Source organism: Saimiri boliviensis, chromosome 2, assembly GCF_048565385.1.
Source record: "Saimiri boliviensis isolate mSaiBol1 chromosome 2, mSaiBol1.pri, whole genome shotgun sequence".
Taxonomy (NCBI): domain Eukaryota; kingdom Metazoa; phylum Chordata; class Mammalia; order Primates; family Cebidae; genus Saimiri; species Saimiri boliviensis.
Genome location: NC_133450.1, coordinates 169,471,033 through 169,494,711, shown reverse-complemented (window position 1 = coordinate 169,494,711; position 23,679 = coordinate 169,471,033). Strand labels below are relative to the sequence as shown.

The following is a 23,679-nucleotide window of genomic DNA, read 5'->3' as shown; positions in this document are numbered from 1 at the left end:
AATTAAGTGCCTTCATGGAGAATTAATCATCAGAATCAAGAGCTCCACATGTTCTGGCTTCCAGTTCTTGGCTTTGACAATGAAACTGGGCTCCTTTTTTTCTCTCCTAGGAACAGCTAGACCTTTCACTTTATGGGGCTGACAAAGAAAATCTCCATTTGCTCAAAAGGTAGTGAAATGCCTACTTCTTAGCCCTCTGGTCAAGGCAACTTCCTTGAAAGTGCTTTAAAGGAGGTTGATGTGAACCAGATCCCACTGTTTTTTCTCAATTGCAGAGGGCTCAACCACAACTAACCAAAAAAAAAAAAAAAAAAAAAAAAAAAAAAAAAAGATGAGAGTGGGGAAAAAAGCCTAAGCCTATGACTGCACTGAATTGAATTCCCTGTTTCTTCGATGGAATTTATTCTTCTTTAAAATGTTACTGAATTGACTGGCCAATTAATTGCAAGAGTTGAACTGGTGGTGAGTCTTGTGCGGAAGAATTGCGTCCATGCCTTTCACGTGTTTGTCTTAAAAATCCATACACGGCGTAGAGCTGGGTGGGGGTCAAGTGAGCCAGAGAGAATGCTTTCCAAGCCATATGCTTCTCCAAGGTGACCCCTACGTACCCCAAAGCTCTCAGGCAGTAGAACGCCATAGAGAGTGAAGAGGTGAATTCCGAGAGTGTTAGAAAAAGCTGGGAAGCTGTCCGATTCTTGTGGAACTTCAGACCCCAAATGTATGGCACAAGCAAGCAACTCGAAATTGGCCTAGGAGGTAATGGTAGTCATTTTTGGTCAATTAAGCCTAGAATAAGCAGAGATTTTAAAAACAAAAATCAGAGTAAGAAGTAAGCTGTAAGAGGCTATGGCCCTAAACCAAGGGCTTTGTTCTTTGTCTATTGGATGCTATTAAGTTGGTGCAAAAGTAATTGTGCTTTTTGCCATTAAATGTAATGCTAAAAACGGTATTACTTTTGCGTCAACCTAATATTTTGTACCAGACTTGGAACTAAGCCTTCGTATACATTATTTCACTGAATCCTCACAACAAGCCCAGGAAAGAAGTATTCTGATTATAATTTATCTTTTATGGAAAAGGAAATGAGGCTCTGAGAGATTCAGTCACATCTCTGGGGTCTCAGAGATTGCAAGGGATATAGGCAGAACTTGAATCCTGGTCTGTCTGACTCCAGGGACCACATTCTTAACTATTTCTTCACTGTTTCAATATTTATTAAATACCCGCGATGAACAACAAGGTGCTTCTAATGTGTTGTACAACTATGTGAGCTCCTTAAGGTTGCCTTTAATGTGACAGTCTTGTTTTTTTGTCTTGGGCTACATCATGAAATGTCAAACATTACATTTGCTGAGCTATAAGAGACAAGAACCCTGAATTAAGACATTTTTGCTGAGAACGGAGTGGAAGATTCCCAGAGATCCTAAAGAAAAGAGGGTCTCAATATGACAAATCATATGAGTACCTTAGGCTTGAAGATTAGGAGGTGGGAATGAGAAAGGAAATGGCCTCAGGCAAAGACAATAAAACTTGATTGTACTTTGACATGGTGGCAACTTTCCTTAAAAGAAGGAGGAGTTTTGAGAGAGCTCATGGGGAATAGAGGGAAGATAGTATGTTCAGGGTGTGTGTGTGTGTGTGTGTGTGTGTGTGTGTGTGTGAAAGACATTCCCTCCTGTCTGCTACAGTTAAAAGTGATGGAATAGAGGAGGTCACCTAGAAACAAAGTGCAGAGGTAGCGTAGAGCCCCAGGGAAGAAAGAAAGGCCGTGGAGGAGGTGAGATTAATCAGTTTCGCCTAAGGCAGCCTGCCATTAAATAAAGGATGCAGGAGGAGGAGGGGGAGGCATTCTGGAAAGGCAAGGGTCAACAGTGGTTTCAGTGACAGCTATTGGGGGCAAAGGAACAAAGGTGGGAAGACAGTGGAAGGAGCCCAGTTTGCAAGAATGAGGAAACAAAAACCAACCAGGAAATCAGTGGAGGGACATTGGCAGGGGAAGGGCAGTGTTCTTCCCTAGGGGATGTTTAGGGGCTGGAAGTTGCAGGTGGGAGGGTGGCAGTTAAGGCCTGTATGACCACAGGAGGCAAGGAAAGCTTGAGGCAATCATAAAGAGGGTACTTAGATGCCTCTCTAAAAACCAAAGTTCACTGTGGCTGTAAACTGTGAACAAATGTGCCCCAGGCATGTGCAGCTTGGGTCCATCTAGCCAGCTCAGTGCTTACCACACTGAGACCTGATCTGGTCATTCAAGTGGCTGCAAATGCCAGCCCACATCTACCACAACCTGTTTCTGGGAGTTTGCTTCCCGATGGAGGAGGCATCCAATAGACATGTGTGAACGAAGGTAAAAAATAAATGTTAGTCTGGGCGCGGTGGCTCATGCCTGTAATCTCAGCACTTTGGGAGGCCGAGGCGGGTGGATCATGAGGTCAGGAGATCAAAACCATCCTGGCTAACATGGTGAAACCCCATCTCTACTAAAAATACAAAAAGCTAACTGGGTGTGGTGGTGCATGCCTGCAGTCCCAGCTACTCAGGAGGCTGAGGCAGTGGAGTCGATTGGACCCAGGAGGCAGAGGCTGCAGTAAGGGGACATTGCACCACTGCACTCCAGCCTGGTGACAGAGCAAGACTCTGTCTCAAAATAAATAAATAAATAAATAAAATAAAAATAACAAAATAAATGCTGCAAGAAATGGCTCACTTTGTAAAGAAGTCATTTTTTTTTTCTAAGTTGGCTTAGTGAGCTTTACTCTGGAACCAAGTAGAATAAAGTGGGAGGTTGTGGATTCTGGGTCAGACAGGCTGGAGATTGTGACCTGGTCCTGCCACTTTTGAATTGAGCCTGGGCCAGGGGGACCCTTCCCTGGGTGCGATGTTCTCACAGTTCTCATCAGTGGACCCTGTGCAGACAGTTCTCATCAGTGGACCCTGTGCAGACAGTTCTCATCAGTGAACCCTGTGCAGTGTCCTGACAGTGGCTGGCTGCGGAGGGGACCCTTGCTGTGGGAGTGATAGGGAGGCAGGAGGGCAAAAGCATCTGGTAGGCCTCAAAGAGCAAATTTCCCAGAGCCAGATTTTATGATGGTGTTGAGTAATAAAAAAATATAATTTTATGGTCACCCTTCTTTTCCATATAGCCAGGGAGGACAAATCGTATCTCGTTGCAAAATAACAGATGCCAAATTTTAGGTGTCTGAGAGCTGGGGATTATGTGATAATAATACAAGGGTCGATCTGTTTTTTAAAAAATAAGTTTATCATGGCATATTTATTTATTATTACAGTTATTCATCTCTCTTTATCTAATCTATCCCGTCTGTCTATCTAGCCATCCATCCATTAATCCTGCCTAGAGACCCTGACACTTGACAAACTGAGAGACCCTTATCTCTACCTTCTAATTATGCAAGTGTGAGCTTACGAAGTACAAAAAAAAGTCAATTTTATATCTGCTTTTAGTGCCACATTCAGACTGCAAAAGCTGCTGTGAAAAAACCTTTAGGTAAATATTTGAAATATTCTAAAACTGACATTCTGAATGATATTCTGATGCCACTTCAATAATGTTTTATACAATTCAGAGGAAAAATAGAATTAAGTAAATTTGAACTTTCCCTTTTCCGAGACACTTAAAGGCCGTACTATTTGCATATTCTAATGTGGGATCACTGTAGCTCCAGGTACAAAGCTTCAAAAGAAACTGTCCCTAGCAGGCCAAAAGAGCATGAGCCCTTACGGCCTCCGGCCTTTCATCTGTATAAGACAAAAATCAAAGTCTCTCCTTTTCAAAGTGGCTTCTGTGTAACCACTCACCACAGCCGCTGCTTTCCAGAACTGTCTTTGGAAGCACAATTAGAAGGTTTAAAAACCAGAAACACAAGCTCCATCCTATTTACACATTTAAAGTAAAGGTCATTCTCAGAAACTGGGCTTCCCAGATTTCTCCCCCTGAAATCCCTTAAGATATGTAATACCAACATAAAGGGAATCACAAATCCAGTTTTCAGAAAATGGCATTAAATATAGATTTAAACTTTGACCTTTAGTCCCAAGTGAGAGGACAAAAAATTCTCTTTACAGTGAAGGGCATGTTGCTACTAAGCTTCAATGAGTAGGAGAGAACCTGCCTGGTGGTAGCCAGGATTAAGAAGCACCAATCGATTTACCTCCAATGCAGGTGTGCTGCAAATCCGCTGGGCCCAGATGCAGCTCGTGATTGGGCCAGGCTCATCTATATTCTAGAGTTTGTAGAAGTAGCTTCTGGGAAACGGGGGTCTTCTTGGCTTGGGGAATTGACGTTTCCACGGCAATATTTGAAATGCATTCGGAGTGAGCAGGAATAAGAGATGGAATACACAGGGTCTCCCACTCCACATTAGGGTCATGAGTAATAGTGGGAAATCCATGGGTAGCAGAGTGACGGATTGGGCAAACAGGGAAATCATGGAGACCCAGAGCATTCATATTTTTACATTCCTTATTACCCTGATTGCTCTGCAGGTGCTGACCAGGGCCCCAGGCTGCTGACCCACTCTGCAGCTCATCTCCCTGCTACATCATTGACAAGTTGATACTGAGGCCCAGGTGACGGGGGAGGGGGTGGATGATGGGCAGTGGGTAATGGAACTTATTGGAGAAAGGGACTATTGGCTATGTGCACACACAGAAGCGGTAGAAGAAATGGTCCCTGACCATGGGCTTTGCTAGAACAATTAGAGAGTTAATAAACAAGAAAGAGCGCTGGAATTGGAGCGCATTTGTTTTGCTTCTAACTAGCAGGGTGAACTCGAGATGACTAAGCAGCACAATGTTTCATTTCACTGGACAGTGACCTATAGCATAAACCTGATGCTGCTGATCTTGTATCCATGGTTGCCTGCTCCCTGCCTGGCTGATACAGGGTGCTTAGCAATGTTTGTTGATTGGATAAAGGAGGGAAAGAAGAAAATTATTTGTTGAATGGGGCCCAGCACTTATTCATTCTCTTGAAAGATAAATGAAAGAGTGAAGAAGTGAAATAACTTGATTGAGACCCCACTACTTGTCAGTTGCAGAAAAAAAAAAATAAGGCATGCTACAAATAATAATAACAATGATGATAAGGGTTAACATAATCAAGCACTTACTATTTGCCAGGATTTTCGCTGTTTGTGATAGTGATTCCTTCCTCTGTATCCAGGACTTGGAAGCCTGAAAACTACATCTCTCAGACATCCTTGCCAGCTTCGGTTCCATTCTGTCAATGGGAAGCACAGAATACTGGGAAATGGGAGCAAAAAGTCATTATTTTGATATTTTAACTAATCCAGTGTCTGGTGCTGGTGGAGGCAGCGGCAGCGGCAGCAGCAGACGACAGCTGGTAACCATGGGGCTGCTACCATAGTTGGTGAGTGACAGTGCCCTGGGTCTGTTGAGCTCCTGGGCTCCTGCAGTGACCACAAAGGCCTAGGCCCTTGCTTTCTCACCCTGGCAGCCACGGTGACAATAGTAGAGGCAGCGGAGGCACCAGAGCAGCCCCATGGGGCGGAGCTTGTGAGCTATGGGCAACCTCACCTCCCTACAGGCTCCTGTCCCAGACGGTGGGGTCTTCCTGCAGTTACCTATCTCTGAGCAACAGGGCCTTCCTGGTTTTGCTGCAGAAGCCCCTCCAAAACATTCATACCCAATCACTTGTATTAAACCTCCTTTGTTGAAATACCCAGGGTGGTTTCTGTTTCCTGACCGGACACTGATTGATACTACTTTTCGTGGCTTATCTCACTGCATTCTCATAGCAGCCTAGGAGAGGTGAGCTGTTAAAACTATACTTCCTACTCAAAGAGGTAACTAAGGCTAAGAGATGCTAAGTGACTTGCCCCAGGTCACACAGCTATGTGGTGGCAGAGTAGGGACATAAATCAGGTCCATCTGATGCCTAAATCCATGCATTTAAGTCCACCCCTCAAGAAAGCCTCTGTTCCCTGCCCCTGGGTGAGTTTATCAGGACTTTTTGGATATTCAGGGATGGGGGCTTCCTGCTTGTGCTGTGTGGGGATGGCTTCTCTGGGTTCTCTCCAGAATGCCCATTCTCCAGGGTGTTTGTTTTCTTTCTTTCTTTCTTTTATTTTTTTGGAGTTTTGCTCTCTCACCCACGCTGGAGTGCAGTGGTGTGATCTTGGCTCACTGCAAGTTCTGCCTCCCAGGTTCAAGCAATTCCCTGCCTCAGCCTCCCGAGTAGCTGGGATTACAAGCACACACCACCACGCCCTGCTAATACTTGTATTTTTAGTAGAGATGGCGCCTCTCCATCTTGGCCAGGCTGTTCTTGAACTCCTGGCCTCATGATCCACCCGCCTTGGCCTCCCAAAGTACTGGGATTACAGGCAGGGCCCTTGTTTTCTGCCTGTCACCCTGAGCCTCATGTTGCAGTCATTTCCTTCATAAAAAATGTTATAGGGACTGGTCTCTCTTTTAACAGCAGAAGTAGCAAAGGGCATGGCACTTGTCAGCAGGAGAAGCAAGGAGGTTACCTCAAGTGGAGGTTGGGGGGAGGAGGAGGGAGGAGGATGAACAGGCTTAGGGCTGTTACACAGTTGATGGGGGCCCCTGTTCTGTCAGGGCAACACTGAGGGCTCTGGGCCCTGGCTCGGGGTGGGGGTGAGCTGAGGGCTGGGATGGAAGGAGCTGGTTCATGGATCTAGTTTAGAATGGTATGGGGCTGTGAGCACTTAACATGGCTCTTTTGAAGAAAGAAAAGGCCATGAGGCATTTGGTGTTGCAGGAGACACCAGGCCCAGGAGACATTGGACCAAAAGGGCTGAGGCAGTGCATATCTGCACTGGGAGAGCAGAGCTGGGAAGCCAGTACAGACATGCTGTGGGGGGTCCCGGGGGTGGACAGGGACAGTGCAGGCTCCGGGCTTTCAGCAGGCTGTGGAGTAAGGGATGAGATCAGAAGTGGCTGTAGGGGAGGGAACACACACTCAGGCAGGAGAAAGCACAATTGGAGGCATCTTCAAACTGAATAAATCCATCTCCCTTCGAAATGTCAGAGCCTTCAGGTGCTGTTTAGTGTTGAAGCTGTCTCCACAGGAGACAAATCCAAGGAAGAATTCGGCCTCCTCTGCTTTAGTCTATTTTCATGCTGCCGATAACGACATACCTGAGACGGCAAAATTTACAAAAGAAAGAATTTTAATGGACTTACAGTTCCACAGGGCTAGGGAGGCCTCACAGCCATGGCACAAGGCAAAAGGGATCAAGTCACGTCTTACATGGATGGCAGCAGGCAAAGGGAGAGCTTGCACAGGGAAACTCGTTTTTAAAACCATCAGCTCTCATGAGACTTATTCACTATCATGAGAATAGCATGGGAAAGATGCACCCCCCATGATTCAATTACCTCCCACCAGGTTCCTCCCATGTCACACGGGAATTGTGGGAGTTACAATTCAAGATGAGATTTGGGTGGGGACACAGCCAAACCATATCATTCTCCTTATTCTTTCCAGCTTTTCTCCATCTCTCCATGAGCTCTGTCCACCTCCCCCAGCACTCCTGACCCAGACCTCAGGACTCCGTTTCTACCGTGACTCAGTAAGGAAGCTCCTTTACGTCAGCATCTTCTAAAGGAAACTCCCTCATGCCCAAGTCCACATGGCCTATGCTATTCCTCTAGGTTCCTGCCATTGGACAAAATAGCTATTCTGATAAACACTCTTGAATGTAGGATATCAATGGCTTGTTATAACTTAAAATATTCCCCTTCCAAAAAGCATTTGTATTTTAACACAAGCCTCCAGCACTTCATTCAAAGGAGTGAGTAATGTGGAATTTCAAGTGTCATTGACATGAAATTTATTTCAGTCAAGAATGCCTTTGGCTGTAACAGAAAGCCATACTACAGTGGCTTAAACAAGTAAAGGCGTTTATGATAGACACACATTCACACTTACACCCACACCTACGCAAATTATTCGTCTGTCCAGGGCTTATATGGCCACTGTATCCCATCACTATAGGCTGAGCTTCCCTCTCTCTTCCTGCTTCATCCCCAGGGTTGCAAGAAGATCACATGAGGTATTGCAACCACGACAGAGCAAAGAGGATGACAAAGGTCTAAGGCACAGAGACCACCTCCCCAGGGACTTCTACTGACATCTCATCTGCCAGGCCTGAGTCACATAGCGAACCCCCAGCTGCAAGGGAGGTGTGGAAGTGAGCTTTTAATTTTTATTTATTTTTAATAATTTGGCATAGTGATGCTCAAAATTAAAAAGGAGGTTCTATGAGTAAGTGGAAAGGAGAGTGGATGGGGAATTGGCTATAGCAGGGTCTGCTGTAAACAGCAACATGCTACTGCTGAAGGGACTTCAGAGAACATGTTGTCCCACCCTCTTCCTCTATGGAATAGGTGCAGAGGGAAGTGCTGAGAAGGGAAGGGATGGTCGTGTGTGAAACCACACCAGTCTCTCAGTCTACTGCCCACGACTCATCTCCTAGAATCTAGGGGTGTGCTTTAAAGCAAGGAAGGAGAGATTCCCCTTTCTCCTGTGGCCATCCACTCTACCCATCGCAGAAAGCCACCCTATTGTCCTCTGGTACAGTTAGAATGGCTTTGGTTTTTTAGATTTTCTCTTTGCCATTTTAACCATTTCTAAGTTTACAATTCAGTGGCATTGAGTACGTCTACAGTGCACTTCATGTGCAATCATCACCACTCTTCTGTCTTTTGCTTTTCATTGCTAAGATAATGTTGGGTTTTCCAGGTGTAGGGTTCAGAGATGGAGATTGGAAATAAAGGCAGTGATATGTTTAATTCATTCAGAAATACAAAGTGTTTTTACTATTAGTTGTGTCTAACAGTTTAGAAAGGCATGTAGTTTCTTCCTGGGAACATGTGGTTTCCGATCTGGATTATTTATCCCCCTCCAATAAATGTTATGTGTAACTCTCTTGCACAGGAGCCGTCAGGGCTCCAAGCTGCCCCATCTTTTATTCAAGGGCATCAGTATCAATCCCCTTGTGGTTTGTACTCAGATTCTACAAATAAATTATTTTCTTTGAATGTTCTCGGGGCCATTTTGTGATTTGGACCAGATAAACATACCTCTGGATTTTCTAATCCCTATGAATTGGGCCATGGCCAGAAAATGAGGAGAAATTTGGGGGAGGTAAAGGCAGTTTCCAGCCCACAAACAACCTTCCACTCTTGGAAAAATTCCTCTGAGTCTCACGGGCGGAAATGGAGTCCTGTAACTTCAGTAGACGGTGAGACTCTGGAGGGAGACAACTGGTGCAATTTCCATCTCTTGAAACATTTAAAATGTATCTGATCAAAGGAGGAGAAAATTAACCACAGTGTAGGAAACTGGCAGGGGGACGGACAAGATGACCTAATTTGCCTTTCCCATTACTAATTTCAGTAGGAGTCATCTCTGGGAATTCCACGTTGAAATTCCAAGGCAAGAGCTCCACAGTGGGAATTTGTGGCTTTGGAAAATGACACTCTGGACTCCCGATTTTTGAAGCCTCTGCTGCATCCTTTGGGGTTTAGTGTCGAACTAAATTCTTCTCAGATAGACACACGGGGCCCGATTCTTATCTACATAATAACTTTGGAGACGTTTTCCCTTTGGGTTTCGAAGGATGTGAGTTAGGCCTATGAAAGTTGGGGCTATGTAATGAATTCATTACTTGCTGAAATAAAAATCAACACAAATATGTCTTTGCCTTAAGAAAAAAAAAAAAACCCACACCACTTAGTTGCTTTACCAATCTCTGGATTCAATTAATTTTTAACATGGAAGTAAAGTCCCTTTTATTTTTTTGTTCCTTTCAAGCCAGACATTTATTTTTAACAAGGGATGAAATCATCTGAGAACAAAACGGGACATCTGTTACTTTATATCTGTTTATTTTAAGTACTTAAATCTGAGTTTGATTTCACACAATTTTGACATTGTTGCTTCATTAATAATCCTTACGTAATTGTGACCTCAGAGTGAGCCCTGTGATTGCAGCATTCACTTCTCATTAGCACAGAGTCTGATAGGAAAGCCAGAGTCACCCTGAGATGGGAGAGGCTTCCATGTTCAAAGCTGGTCCAAATGCTGACCCCAGCAACAGCAGAAAACCACCTCAGAAAGCGCAAGGAGAAGGCCTCTGATGGAGCCCTAATCATGATAAAATGATGGCCTGCAGTCTGCTGTTTACGTTTGCATGGTTCTATTTTGAAGAAGTTGTCGGATGGGCAACCTGGTGGCAGCAGTTGTGGCAAGAGAAATAAAAGATTGCACAGGAAACACGTAGAACTAACACCTACGTATGTGTATACAACAGTGTGTTGGACCACAGGTACCACTTCACCTACCAGGTCACCAACCTGCCTTCTGAGAGTCCCGGAGTGCAGAATGGTGAGCAGGTGGGAGGTACGGGAGAGCTGCAGAGCCTCACAGAGAGGCGCTCTCTGGCCACAGTGCGTCTGGCAAATGGGTGTGGCCTGGAACCCGGGGCTGAGAAGAGAGGAGTGGGAATCAGAGATGGGAATTTGAAATAAGCACAGTAAAGTTTTGTTTTTGTTTTTTTTTGAGACAGCGTTTAGCTCTTGTTGCCCAGGCTGAAATGCAATGGCATGATCTCGGCTCACTGCAACCTCTGCCTCCCAGATTCAAGCGATTCTCCTGCCTCAGCCTCCCAGATAGCTGTGGTTACAGGCACGCACCATCAAGCCCAGCTAATTTTGTATTTTTAGTAGAGATGGGGTTTCTCCACGTTTGTCAGGTTAGTCTCGAACTCCCAGCCTCACGTGATCCACCTGCTTCAGTCTCCCAAAGTGTTGGGATTACAGGCATTAGCCACCACGCCCAGCTAAATTTTTAATTCATTCATTTGTAGAACAGATATTTAATGAGCCCTATGCCAAGCACTGGATATATGTGGTAAACAATGATACTTCCGTTTATGAGGTTTAAAAGATTAGAGAGCTGTGAGAATGACAGCGGGTCTATTTGAGATTTAGGTGTCATAGGACACTCAAAGAGATAAAATGTAAGCTGACACTAGAAGGATGGGAAGGAGCTAGAAATAGGAAGAGGAAGGGAGAGAGAATTCAAACAAGATGAAACAGCCTAATGGAAAGCCCGGAAGGGGAAGGAGATTGGCATGTTGGAGAGACAGAAAGGGGGCCAGTGTGGCTGGAGTGCAGTGAAAGGCAGAGAGGGAGTGAAGAAGGACAGGAGGGAGAAGATGGTGGAGAAGAAGACGGAAGTCATACCTGGTTTTATAGGCCAAAGCGAGGCGTTTGGATGTAACTGTACACACGAGGGAGCTTACTGGTATTTTGAGTAGGCAAGTGAAATGATCGGGCTTATATGCCTTCGTGCTGGACATAGAGGGTGTGAATTACAAGGAGCGAGAGCCGAAGCAGGGAGATGAAACGTCATAGGCTGCAGTTGTGGTCTAGGTATGGGTCTCAGCGAGGGTTGCGGAAGGGGGCAGGTAGAAGAAATCTTTAGAATAAGATCAACAGGGAATCCTGATGGACTGGATGTGGCAGTGAGGAGGTGTCACAGGATCCTTAGGGTGTCACTTTGCCAGACAAAAACCTCTGTGGCTGGTGGCGCCTTCTGCCTGAGTCGCTCGTGCCCACTGGGCTTGTTCTGACCACTTAACCCAGCAGGCTGTGCACTACTCATTTTGCACTGCTGACCAGGATCCCACACCTGCAAAGCATGAGCCAGGTGCAGAGTGGTGAGGGGTGTGCGGGCAAGCACGTGTGGGGTCCAGCCACTGTTCACAGCTAGGCATACTGTCTGCTGCGGCAGGGCAGGCAACTCCAGGTACCTGCTCTGTGCAAGGCTGCAGAGGGACCAGATACACTGTATGTGGCTTCCTCTGAGGGCACAGGCTTCTAGATGAGGGAATACAACGATGCCTGGAAGCATGGAGATGTCAGGAGCCACAGAAACCAAAAAGGTGTCACAGCCCCAGCTTGGGGAGCCCCTAGGTCTGGGCTCTCAAAGGGCCACAGCTCTTCTCTCTTTGTTGTGCACAACGTGGTGAACAGGGGGTTGTGTTTCAGCTCTGTTTGTGTGACCGCTCTTTAACTCCCACCATTTGGTGGGTCTTGAGTTCTTGTTCCATGTCCAGGAGAATGAGGTACGTGGACAACTGGAGGGTGAGCAAGGCAGAGAGAAGCTTCACTGAGTGGCAGAACAGTTCTCAGGAGACCCAAAGTGGGGAGCTCCTGTCCTCGAGCAAGTCGTCCTGTTCCCTCTGCAGCCCTCAGTGGAGAGGAGACCTGGAGTGGGGTCCTATTTACAGGTGGGTTGTTCTGTCCTCTGCCTGAGTCTGGCTGACTTGGGGGTTCTTATGAGCATCAGAGGGGAGAATTTGTGTGCTGATTGGTCCATGAGTGGCCATGGGCAGACCCAGAAAAAAGCACCATAAATTCTTAGTCTGGTAGCCTGGTCCCCAGGCATCAGGTTGTCCCTGGCATGAAGGTGGGACTTCAACAGGGCTGGGCTCACCCTTTCCACCCAGGAGCCTGTCTGCCTCCCACTGCTATCTATATGTCATCCATGTTGCCCATGGTGCCCAGGCTGTTCATGTCAGGGGGTGCCTGCAGGGCCATGCCCAGCTGCCCTCAGTGTCCCCTCAGACTCCCTTCTATGCTCATTGATGCTCAAAGTTCAGAGGGTGCCAAGGTGGCAGAGGGCTGCCCCAAGCACATACACACTGGGCTGGGTTGTGATAGTGCCTGGGCTCAGCCACAGCTTTGCTTTAAAATCAGAGCAGGTACTGTTGAGTGGGGAGAGGCCAGGCAGCAGAACAGGCATTACCAGCCTGTGGGGACAAAGGGGTTTCCTGGGTCACTGAGATCACAGGGATGTCCGGGTCCACAGCCATGGCTGGTTGGCTGCAGCTGCACTTGGGAGGGTGGGGCTCCCATGGCTCCAACTTTGGACTCCTGCCAGCCCCATGGAGTGCACTACCCCAGCCACATGTCTCCCACTGCAGTCAGTGTCATGGCAGCAGCCGTTCCAGACAGGCTGCCACTGCCGTCAGAAAGACGAGGGCCCAGGACCCAGGTTTCTGAGTTAAACATCTTGGTGAACAGTGGTCCTAATTGCCAAGATGAAAAAGGTGGGATGGGGTGGGCAGGGAAATAGGTTGTTGGGATGGGTTTGTGGATGGGATGTAAAATATTCCATTTAGGACTTGTTGGCATTGAGATGTCAAGTTGGCATTCAAATATTTGAGTTGGGAGTTCTTAAAACAGGTCTGGCTTGCAGATGTAAATTTGGAGTTGTTGACAAGTAAATGGTTTTTAAAACCATGGCAAGGATGATGTTACTTGGATTTTGAATAAAAGTGAGTAAGTATTGTGCTGGCTAGAGGTTCTCAAGGGAAGGAAAAAAGATGCCATATTTACTTCACAGTATGTTTTGGAATATTTTAAAGTAAATTATGGACGTGATATTTCACTCCTAGATTCCTTAGTGCACATATGCACAAAATAAGGACATCTTCCTACTTAAGTACAATCCCAGAAATGACATTTAGGGTCATCAACTCAGTGCCAGCTCCTTCCTTGGGCTCAGCAGTGTCCATTTATATTTTTCTTTTAACTCTCACAACAACTCTATGAAGAAGGTATGACTGACCCATTCTATCGACAAGGACACAACGGCTCAGAGAGCGTTTGTCATTTATCTAAGACCGGGTAACTCGAGATGTGCGCAGCCAAGATTCAAACCCAAGTCTGGGTGTAGAGCTTTTCTTCAGTCATTACTCAGCTGCAGACAGTGGCCTAGAAACTCATCTGCACAGAAGGCATTTGATCTTTCTCTCCCTCGGGCCCCATCCTCGACCTGGCATCTTTGTCTTGGGAAACTGTCTTTTCCTCAGATCATTTGACAGACTCCATGATTCTTTTTTTTCTCTTTCTTTCTTTCTTTCTTTTTTTTTTTTTTTTTTTTGAGACAGAGTTTCACTCTTGTCATGTAGGCTGGAGTGCAGTGGTGGGATCTTGGCTCACTGCAACCTCCTCTTTCCGGGTTCAAGCAATTCTCCTGCATCGCCCTCCCGAGTAGCTGGGATTACTGGTGCCTGCCACCATGACTGGCTAATTTTTGTGCTTTTAGTAGAGATGGGATTTCACCATGTTGGCAAGGCTGTTCTCAAACTCATGACCTCAGGTGATCCGCCCCGCCTTGGCCTCCCAAAGTGCTGGGATTACAGGTGTGAGCCACCGCACCTGGCCCCATTTTTTTAACAAGTTCAGAAGGCTATACTTTGATTCAGACCAGGCCTAGCCTAATGCCCTGAAGGCATTAGGAATCTGGTTGTCCAATGACCACAGATTGTTTTTTTTTTGAGACAGGATCTTCTTTTGTCACCCAGGCTGGAGTGCAGTGGTGCAATCAAGGCTTGCTGCAGCCTTGACCTCCCAGGCTTAAGCAGTCCTCCCACCTCAACCTCCTGAGTAGCTGGAACTACCTGCAGGCACCACCACACCTGGCTAAGTTAAATTTTTTTTTTTTTTGTAGACAGGGCCTCACTATGCTGCCAGGGCTGGTCTCAAACTCCTGGGCTCCAGTGATCCTCCCACCTCGACCTCCCAAAGTGCTGGAATTAGAGGCCTGAGCCACTGCACTTGGCTTTGATCCCAGATTTTGAAAGCCAGCTTTAATTCCATCTTGAGCTGCCCACAGCAGTCAAGGGACGGCAGGGCAGGCACTAGCCTTTCCCTGAAGCTTGAAGGGAGTAGAGGTAGAGTGAGGGGCTCTGACGGTGGCGACAGAATGGCTCAGGATGCATTACCGTTGTGTGTGGGGCAGTCATATCAATGCCCCATCTTCCCAGGCCTTCTTCAGAGAAAAGCCTGGGGTTGTGTCCCTAAGGGACTGCCCCAGCTTCCTACAAGCCATGACAGGGAAGCTACGGGATGGCCGGGATTGCCCTGCGTATACTGCCAGTTCTGATCTCCCTGGGAAGGGTGTCCTTAGCTGACCCCCACCATCCTCCCTATTGCAGATTATGTAGACTTCAGATACAGAGAAGTCTCCTGTGTCATTCAGAGCAGGGTGAAAGTGCACAAGAGTGCTCACAGCGGCCTCCCCATCACACGAGAGTGTCACAGTGGCCTCCGCATCACACGAGAGTGCTCACAGCGGCCTCCCCATCACACGAGAGTGCTCACAGTGGCCTCCCCATCACACGAGAGTGCTCACAGTGGCATCCGCATCACACGAGAGTGCTCACAGTGGCGTCCGCATCACACGACAGTGCTCACAGTGGCGTCCACATCACACGACAGTGCTCACAGTGGCCTCCCCATCACTCTCCAGCCCTTACCCTCCTTTATTTTTCTTCATACCTTTTATCAGCATGTACTGTAAACATGTTTGCTGACTATATCTCTGTATAAGAATTTAAGCTTCCTGAGCAAAAACCTTTACTATTTGGCTCAGAATTCATTTTCAGCACCAATAAGAGTGCCTGGCACATAGTAGGCACTTAATATATGTTTGCGGAATTCATGATTTTATCAATCAATCATGTAGACTCCAGACATATCTACGTAATCACCAAGTAGATTTAAAATAGCCCCTAGCAGACTTCTGTCCCCCTGCACCTCACTCTGCAAAGCTTCCAAACACATTCTTGTCTCACAAATTTCAACAGCCAAAAGAAGAGAATGAGAAAAGAAAAAAAGGAAGGAAGGAAAGTGCTAGAGGAGAGAGTGAGTCCAGACGACGCCAGAGCCAACCAGCGGAAGCCTCATTCAGAGCGAAGTGGAGAACCCAGGCTGGTCTCCAAGGCGTCCAGGTGGGGCACAGGAAGCTTGCATTGCTCTGAAGACAGACAACTCAAGGAGCTGTAGCGTCTGATCATCAACTTATTCCAGGCTGGCTTAGAGGTCTGGGGAGGACATTCAGGTGCTCTGAAAGAGAGCGATAATCAAGAGAAAAGGGGAGTCTTAAATTGAGGATGGAGAGCAATATACTCAGGTTAATGGAAGCACTAGCAATATTAAATGAAATTGCTCTACCACTTCTTCATAAGGCGGCACTGGGGAGCCCGCTCTTTGCATAAGCAGGGAGGGTCCTGGGATTTAGCAGGAGGGTGGAGGGGCTGGGGAATCAGTCAGGCAGCAACCATTACGGTTCATGGGCGCCCAGCTCGCAACCCCTTGGCGCACCTGCCGCATATTTACTCAGACCCACGCAGGAGCCAGGCAAATTTGGGCAGGATTTCAAGGGAGCCTGGAGCCAGGGGAGCCTGCTTTAGTCCAATTAAATGAAGCAGTATCAGGTGGAAAGTAATTCTGAGTATTCACCATTATAGGGAGTTTTGTGTTTAAGCCCCTCAATGGACTTTCTTTTAATGAAGAGCTAAATGAGGGGTCTGGAAGTGGGCCGGAGGAATTGCTGCAACCTAGCAGAGCTGAATCTCTCCCCGAGGAAGGCACACAAGAGCGGGCAGAGTTTCCTAAGGGCTGTATCTTGTGACCCCCCCATTAGACACTCCAACCTGGATCGCAGGACACCTCTATGGACATGTTACTTCCATTTTGTAAAGATAATCGGGAAACCTCACCAGGCCTGGGGTGCCAAGAACCTGATTTGAATCATCACAGGCGGATCCAATGCACTCAGATCTTCGGGGATCTTCTTTCTGCTTCCTGCCTGTCTGCCTGCCTTCCTTCCCCAGTCTTGATCTTCCGAGGGAGTGGAAGCCAAATAAGTGAAGATGAGCTCATAGGGCTGCAGAGAATCAAGAGTCTTATATAACTGTCTTAGGGAAAAACAAGCCCACTAGCATAGGTAATAAATGAAAGAAGAGAGTGCAATTCACGAATTCAAATAGCACAAAGAGGATGAGCTGCTCTTAAACTGATGATGATACCAGAGAAATTGCTCCGTCTGTGGACCTTGACAGACGACTTCAGGTGTGCCCAGCATCTGAGGAGACAACCACCAGGGGTACCACCCAGAGAAGCGTACAACAGGATTTTGTCCCTCAAACAGCTCATGGTGTCAATGGCCTGAAGCTATCTGCAGAGCTAAGGAAACAAAGCCTAATTTTGTGAAATGAAATAACCATGAATGATTTAACCACACAAACAATACCCAGACCCTTATTTCAAGCCCAAGTTTTTGTTGCCTGCAACAATACTCCAGGCGTATTTGAGTATGCAGTTCTGCTCACCATTCCCGTGACTTGTTAGATGTAGACATCAAGGACGGGGCAGCCAGAGCTGAAAACCCCAGTGTTGGAGTGTTGTTGGCCAGATTTGTATTATCACTGTACACCAGTGATGCTAAAGAATGTCAATGATAAAATATGCTCCCCTCTGCCCTCCAAAATCCTCTGTTAGATAATGTTATTTACATGTGTGCACATTTTTATTGTTTATAATTGAATAAGCTTTGTATTCTACATGGAAGTGAATTCATAAATTCTCATCCACATGGTCTCCGATACAGATAGACACAGATATTTATCTTCCTTCTGAGAGTAAATTCCTGCAGGTAGAGATTGTTGGGGTTCACTTTGGGTGCAGTATTTGCAGGAAGTCCAGGTTTATATCTTCCACTCCTGTGATAGAACATATCCCCGCTTTTAAACAACAGATTTTTAAAAAAGTGATGGTATGTGATTGTAAGAATGAAAAAACAAAACTTGGGTTATATCAATGCTGTCATTTTATGTGACCTTTTGTAGTTTTTGTGGTTGAAATTCAAGACAGAGGAACGGTGCAAACTGTGTGTGAGATGTAATGTTTTTGTTTAATAAGTATAAGTTTTAGTGCATATATGAAATATTTTGCTGACTTTGACTACTGTCTTTATAGTTGAGATTTCTCCTTTTAAAATTGCTAATTGTTAGTTTTAAAATTAAATCGCAAATAAAAATGTTATAATTGAATGCTATATGCTGATTCCCAAAAATTAATGTGATATGGGGGAGGGTATTAAATGCTGACCTGCTCTGTGTGTGAAATATACTAGGACATCTCTTCTTTCTAGAAATTCCAGAACTTGTCCTGGAAGAATTCAGACTTGAATTCATGACCTGGATGTTGCTTGGGTTGGTAGGTTATCTTTTTCACATGCCATGGCAATTCGGGTCCCTCTATAATACCCCTTCCACCGCACCTTTCCCCTCCCTGTTTCCCAAGACTTTCCACTCTGGACTATAGTTCTCCTATATCATATTCCCACAAAAAAATTTTTGAAAAACAGAGTCGGCTATTTTTTCTTGTAAGCCTGCTACTTGTTTTACCCTCTTTCCACTTTCTGATTTCCATACAGCCCCACCTTAGCTCTTTGATACCTGTAAAGGAAGCCTAAAGAGAAAGGGTGTTCTTAGGGAGTACAGATCAGTGGATTTGAAACAATTGCCCTTTCCTTCCCCCAAATTAGAACCTGATCAAAACAATTGCTTAAGAAGTGAACTTGTTAAAGGACTGAAAAGTATGAATCACTATGAGGGGATTTATCAGAAGTATTAGAAGAAGACATGTGGGACTGATTTTCAGAATAGGGAAGCATTATTTCTTTGGAAATAATCCAGGGAAAACATAGAACTGGGAATTTCAATATTTGCAAGAAAAGGGAACGAATCCTAAGAGAAAAAGCTTCAGTATCTACAAGACAATAGGACAATGAGAAATTAACATGGCATGTTTCCGAAAAACTGAGCTTGCCAAACAAACTCCAGCTCTTCACATACTTCAGTTTCAGGAGTTTCAGGATTAGCAAATGAGGTGGCTTTAAATCACTTCACGTATCTTCATTTTTGTGTTGGATTTGGTATGAAGACTACAACAGGGTTTGCAGCAGTGAGAAGTGGAAAGTGATTGAAAGACCCTCAAATACCTGGCACAGCCCCAAATTCAGAAAAGAGGTTTTCAGCAAAGTGCTAAAAAGATTTCTCTTTGGCCAGTGTTGTTTTGTCGATACTCTAGAAAGATAATTAAACAGCAATGGTACTGGATGTGGGGAGTCCAGGTTTAAGAATCATCCATGTGATAGGGACCTGGGAGAATTAGCAGAGTCTGTGATGAACGTAAGTCTGGCTCTGCACACCTAGGTAGCTGAGAGTGTGAACTCGACCGGAGCGGACATGGGGAAGTAGGGTCCTCTGAGCCCAGCTGGCAGGGTGCCACCCTTTCAGGCAATGACAAAGAGAAGAGTGCGTTCGGAAGAGACTCCCAGGGCAGAGGAGTCTGGTGAAAAGTTGGAGGTTGTTAAACCAGAAAAAGAAAAGCTTCAGGAATCACATGAGTGACTTCTTCATGTGTCTAAAGCGCTGATTTGCAGACAAGAGACTGTTATGGGTTGAATTTTCCACCCTTACATCCCCAAATTTATATGTTGAGGAAAGCACAAGGAAGAGCATTCTAGCAATTCAGACTGTCCGAGAGTGGGCTGAGCTGCCTGTTGGTGTAGCGTGCTTTGTAGTATTCAGGATTCTTAAGAGATGAGATGACCAGTTTCTGGAGCTACTGTGGGGAAAATTCCCACAAGCGAGTGATGGACAATCTCCAAGGTTTCTTTCAATTGTAGACTCCTATGCTTCTAACTCCAAGAGTATTCAGAAACGACAAAAAAATCAGCTTAGGATTTTAAATTAGGAATTGTTCTGTTTTTAGAAAGGACAGAACCTAAACAAGCATTAAAAAAGAACCAGTAAAATGTAATTCTACACAAGAAAGGTGCAAGTTTTCTTGTACATGTATCCTAAGATCTAGCAAAATTTTAGGTATACAGTACAATATCGTTAACTCTAGGCGTTACACTGGGTAGTAGCTCTCCAGGACTTAACACATGTCATACAACTTCGTGCCCTTTGTCCAACTTCTCCCCATTTTTTCCCTTCCTCTGACCCTGGCAACGACCATTCTACTTTCTGCTTCCTTACGTTTGGCCATTTTAGATTCCTAACATAAGTGAGACCATGTAGTATTTGTCCTTCTGTGTTGGGCTTTTTTTAACTTATGACGACGGACTCCAGGTTCATCCATGGTATCAAAAAAGGCAGGGGCTGGGTGCAGTGGCTCATGCCTGTAATCCAGCACCTTGGAAGGGTGAGGGGGGGCGGGGGGCGCAGATCACCAGGTCAGGAGTTCGAGACCAGCCCAGCCAGTGTCGTGAAACCCTGTCTCTACTAAAAATACAAAGATTAGCCAGGTGTGGAAGCACACACCTATAGTCCCAGCTACTCGGGAGGCTCAGACAGGAGAATCGCTTGAACCTGGGAGGTGCAAGTTGCAGTGAACCGAGATCGTGCCACTGCATTCCAGCCTGGTGACAGAGCAAGACTCCATCTCAACAACAACAACAACGGCAGGATTTCCTTCTTTTTAAGGCTGAGTAGTACTTCATTATATGTATACACCAGATTTTCTTTATCCATTCATTTGTGGATGGACAATCAAGTGGATTCCATGTCTTAGCTCTTGTGAATAATGCTGCAATCAACACGGGAATGCAGATATCTCTTGGTTATCCTGATATTTGATTCCTTTGGAAAACAGCAAGAATTAACAGGGAAAATACTTCAAGAACCCAGTGGGCAGGAAGCACATGAAGAACAATGATGCTGGAAAACACAGGGCGCTGAATGATATTAAAGATGTTTGATATCACATGGCTGCAAAATGGCGTGGCTTACTGTGAGCAGTGTCTGTAGCTTTAAGCCAGGCAGTTTCCTGTCCTGCCACTTCAGAGCTTTGTGGTCTTGGCCCATCTGTATCACTTCTCTGAGCAAGAGTTTCCTCATCTGCAAAGTGGGACAATATCACCTAGCTCACAGGGTCAGGAGGATGACACGAGACAATTAATGAAAATTGTGAGACATGTGGTAAGTATTCAGTAAAGAACTACGAATTTAATTATGAAATTAGCATCTTCAGAGGCAAAACCAAAGGCTTATTACACACACACACACACACACACACACACACACACACACACACAGAGAGAGAGAAAGAGAAACACAAATGACAAAATTAAAGCTTTAAGGGAAATTTCTTTGTTAGAGTCCATGATATAAGTCGTCATCTTTCCTTTGTAAATGTAAAGTTTCATTTGCTGATATTGTATCTACATTAAATGATTAGAAATCATGATTTGCTACATCGTTCCACATAGAACCAAGTGGATTGGTGGATTTTGATTTTTTTTAGTGGGTATCCAGCTTGTTTGAAAGTGCTGACGGCTGGCCCATGTTTGAGACCTCTGGTCTGATAGATGGCCTTGGATAAACTTCTGTCATTCTTGGTTTTCTCATCTGCACCTTCCCCATCAAGTTGCTGGGATGACGAAACAGGACCAGGCTTGGGGAAGGTGTTAGGTAGATGGTGGATGAGCATGGTACCATTGCATCCTCACAGCTTTGGGATGGTGATGGTAGGTTCTGGCTCTACCCAAGGATAAATGCCGTAAGTACCACGGGAAGCAAGGGTCAATTTATCCTGATAGAGCCAGTCAAAACGAGGAATAATGTGTGAAATTAAGGGAGATGAGGCTTTAAGGAAAGGAAAAACTTCTGTTCGGCAGGATCTTTTAGATAATGAAGTGGTCTCTAAGGAATCCTGAAGGAGCTCTACAGTAGAAGAAAAACTAAAATGGGCAACCACACTGCCTACTGAAATATGAGTGATTTTAAGGCTTCAGCCTTCTCTTAGTTTTGTCGCTTCTCCTTCCTCTTTTAATTTTATGCTTTCCCCAAGGATGTTCCTTGATCCAAATTGCTCTTTGAGACTGATTCATTCCTGGTGTGGTTTAAATTGGCCCATGTTTGTAGTATCTGGGGCTAAAAGGCAACCGCCATCTTTCCCCCGGATTCCCCCTTGGTGGCTTCCTGTCACACCACTCCATGTTTGCAGCAGCCGTCCGCAGCGTGGCCTGGCTCTTGTGCCTCGGCGTCGGCCTCCTCATTAGGCATGCTCTGGAGCTGGCTGGTGTCAGAGCCGGGCAATGCATCAGAATGCAGGGCATGCCTCAGGCTCCTGGGAAGCTGTACATTCCGCATGAAATATGAAGGCAACAGCCAGCCCAGGGGAGACCCCGGGTGGATTTAGAGGAAGAGCAGCAAAGGTGGCTGTTGGGGGAGGGGTGTTCTGCAGGGCAAGAGAGACGATGTGGGCACCTATCACATATTTTAAAGGCACTGCTTTGGTAGGGGAGAGGGATGCTGGGAGGGGCACCTGATTTATGTATCCTCTTGACTGCTTGCTCCTGACACACACTCCCTCGGTACATTCTTTCTGCATATGCTCACGGTATATCTGTGATTATGGTGATGTGCCCTTTTGAGATAGGCAGCCGGCTCACTCCCTGCTGTGCTCATCACTGATTCTTGAGTTTCTCTTTTGGGATAACCTGAAATCATAAGAGCAGTCCATGTGGATTTTGGAGCACCTGACAGGAAGAAACATAATAAAAAGTAATGATTGTCCAGCAGGCCCTGGGGATGCTTGTCACACACCACCTTGGGTCTACAGAGGTTAAGCATGCTTAACAGGTGGTGGCCTCAGGTGGCTCTGAGGCCTGACATTAGAGCCTGTCCTCGACTTTGTCCAGAATCCTCTAGTTTCCAGGCAAGGTCCATGCTGGGGTTCCAGCCAGCCATTCAGAAATGAGCAGAAAACCGTTCATCCCCGCCGCAGACACTAGGAGATTACTGCATGCCCTGGACATGTAGCAGTGTAATGTGCTGTACACAGAGCCTCACAACACTTAACCACTGTGGTGTGCTCTGGTTATGGGCAGGTCCTGACTTAGCCACTCTATCCGTGAAGCAGAAATGCCGTTTTTTTATATAACCAAAAGATTGGTACATAGTAGGCACGTAACAAATACTGTATAAATTCTTTTTGATGAGACTGCCCTCCCACACCATTACACATCCAAGTGATCAAAAAACACAAATCTACTTGTCCCTCCAAATGCAGAAATTTTGGGAGGCCACCTTTTCTCTCCTAACCTAAATCCACAATCCCCATTACAGTGTACTCAGGGTATAATTCCATTTCATAATATTGATTGCAGAGTAGCACAGAGAATCTGGCTTTCTTTTAATCAGAAACCACACACACACACACACACACACACACACACACATACATATATATGTGTGTGTGTGTGTGTATATATATATATATATATATATTCCTGTGATGGAAGCAGTTTGCATTCCTTGTGTGTGAGATGAATGTGAAAGTTTTCTGCAAGAAACTCCAAAGCAGTGATGTCTTCTGAAAGCCCCAGCCATTTCTGGTTGGCAGTACTGCCTGCTGCATTCCTTCCAGAGGTGCCATTCCACAGGCGGGTTCCACTCTGAGGCTGCCCTGCTGGCCAGAATGTGAGACAATACGTATGCTTGTTTTACATGTGGGAACTTTCAGCGTAGAGAACTGTATTTGGTGGCTTTCTGTTCATTTTATAAAGAAATTGGCTTTTTTGTGAACTGAGAAGACTCTATACTTCTGTTTGGTTCCTGATGCAGAGTAGCAGGATTCAACTAAACTGCTGCTTCTCACAAGACCGTAAGCTGCCTGGGAGCAGGGCACTGCCTGCCCTGTCTGCTGCTTCGTTCCCAGTGGGTAGAGCAGCAGCTAGCACAGAGTAGACACTCAGACGTTTGGTTGAGTGCAGACTTAGACAGACCTACATGGCCG

At 45.8% G+C, this 23,679-nt stretch overlaps 1 long non-coding RNA gene across 1 annotated transcript in view; it reads left to right on the top strand.

Moving 5' to 3' along the window:
* Positions 1-23,679, top strand: part of LOC141583728 (uncharacterized) — a 66,596-nt gene that overhangs the window by 30,283 nt on the left and 12,634 nt on the right. The window lies entirely within an intron of this gene.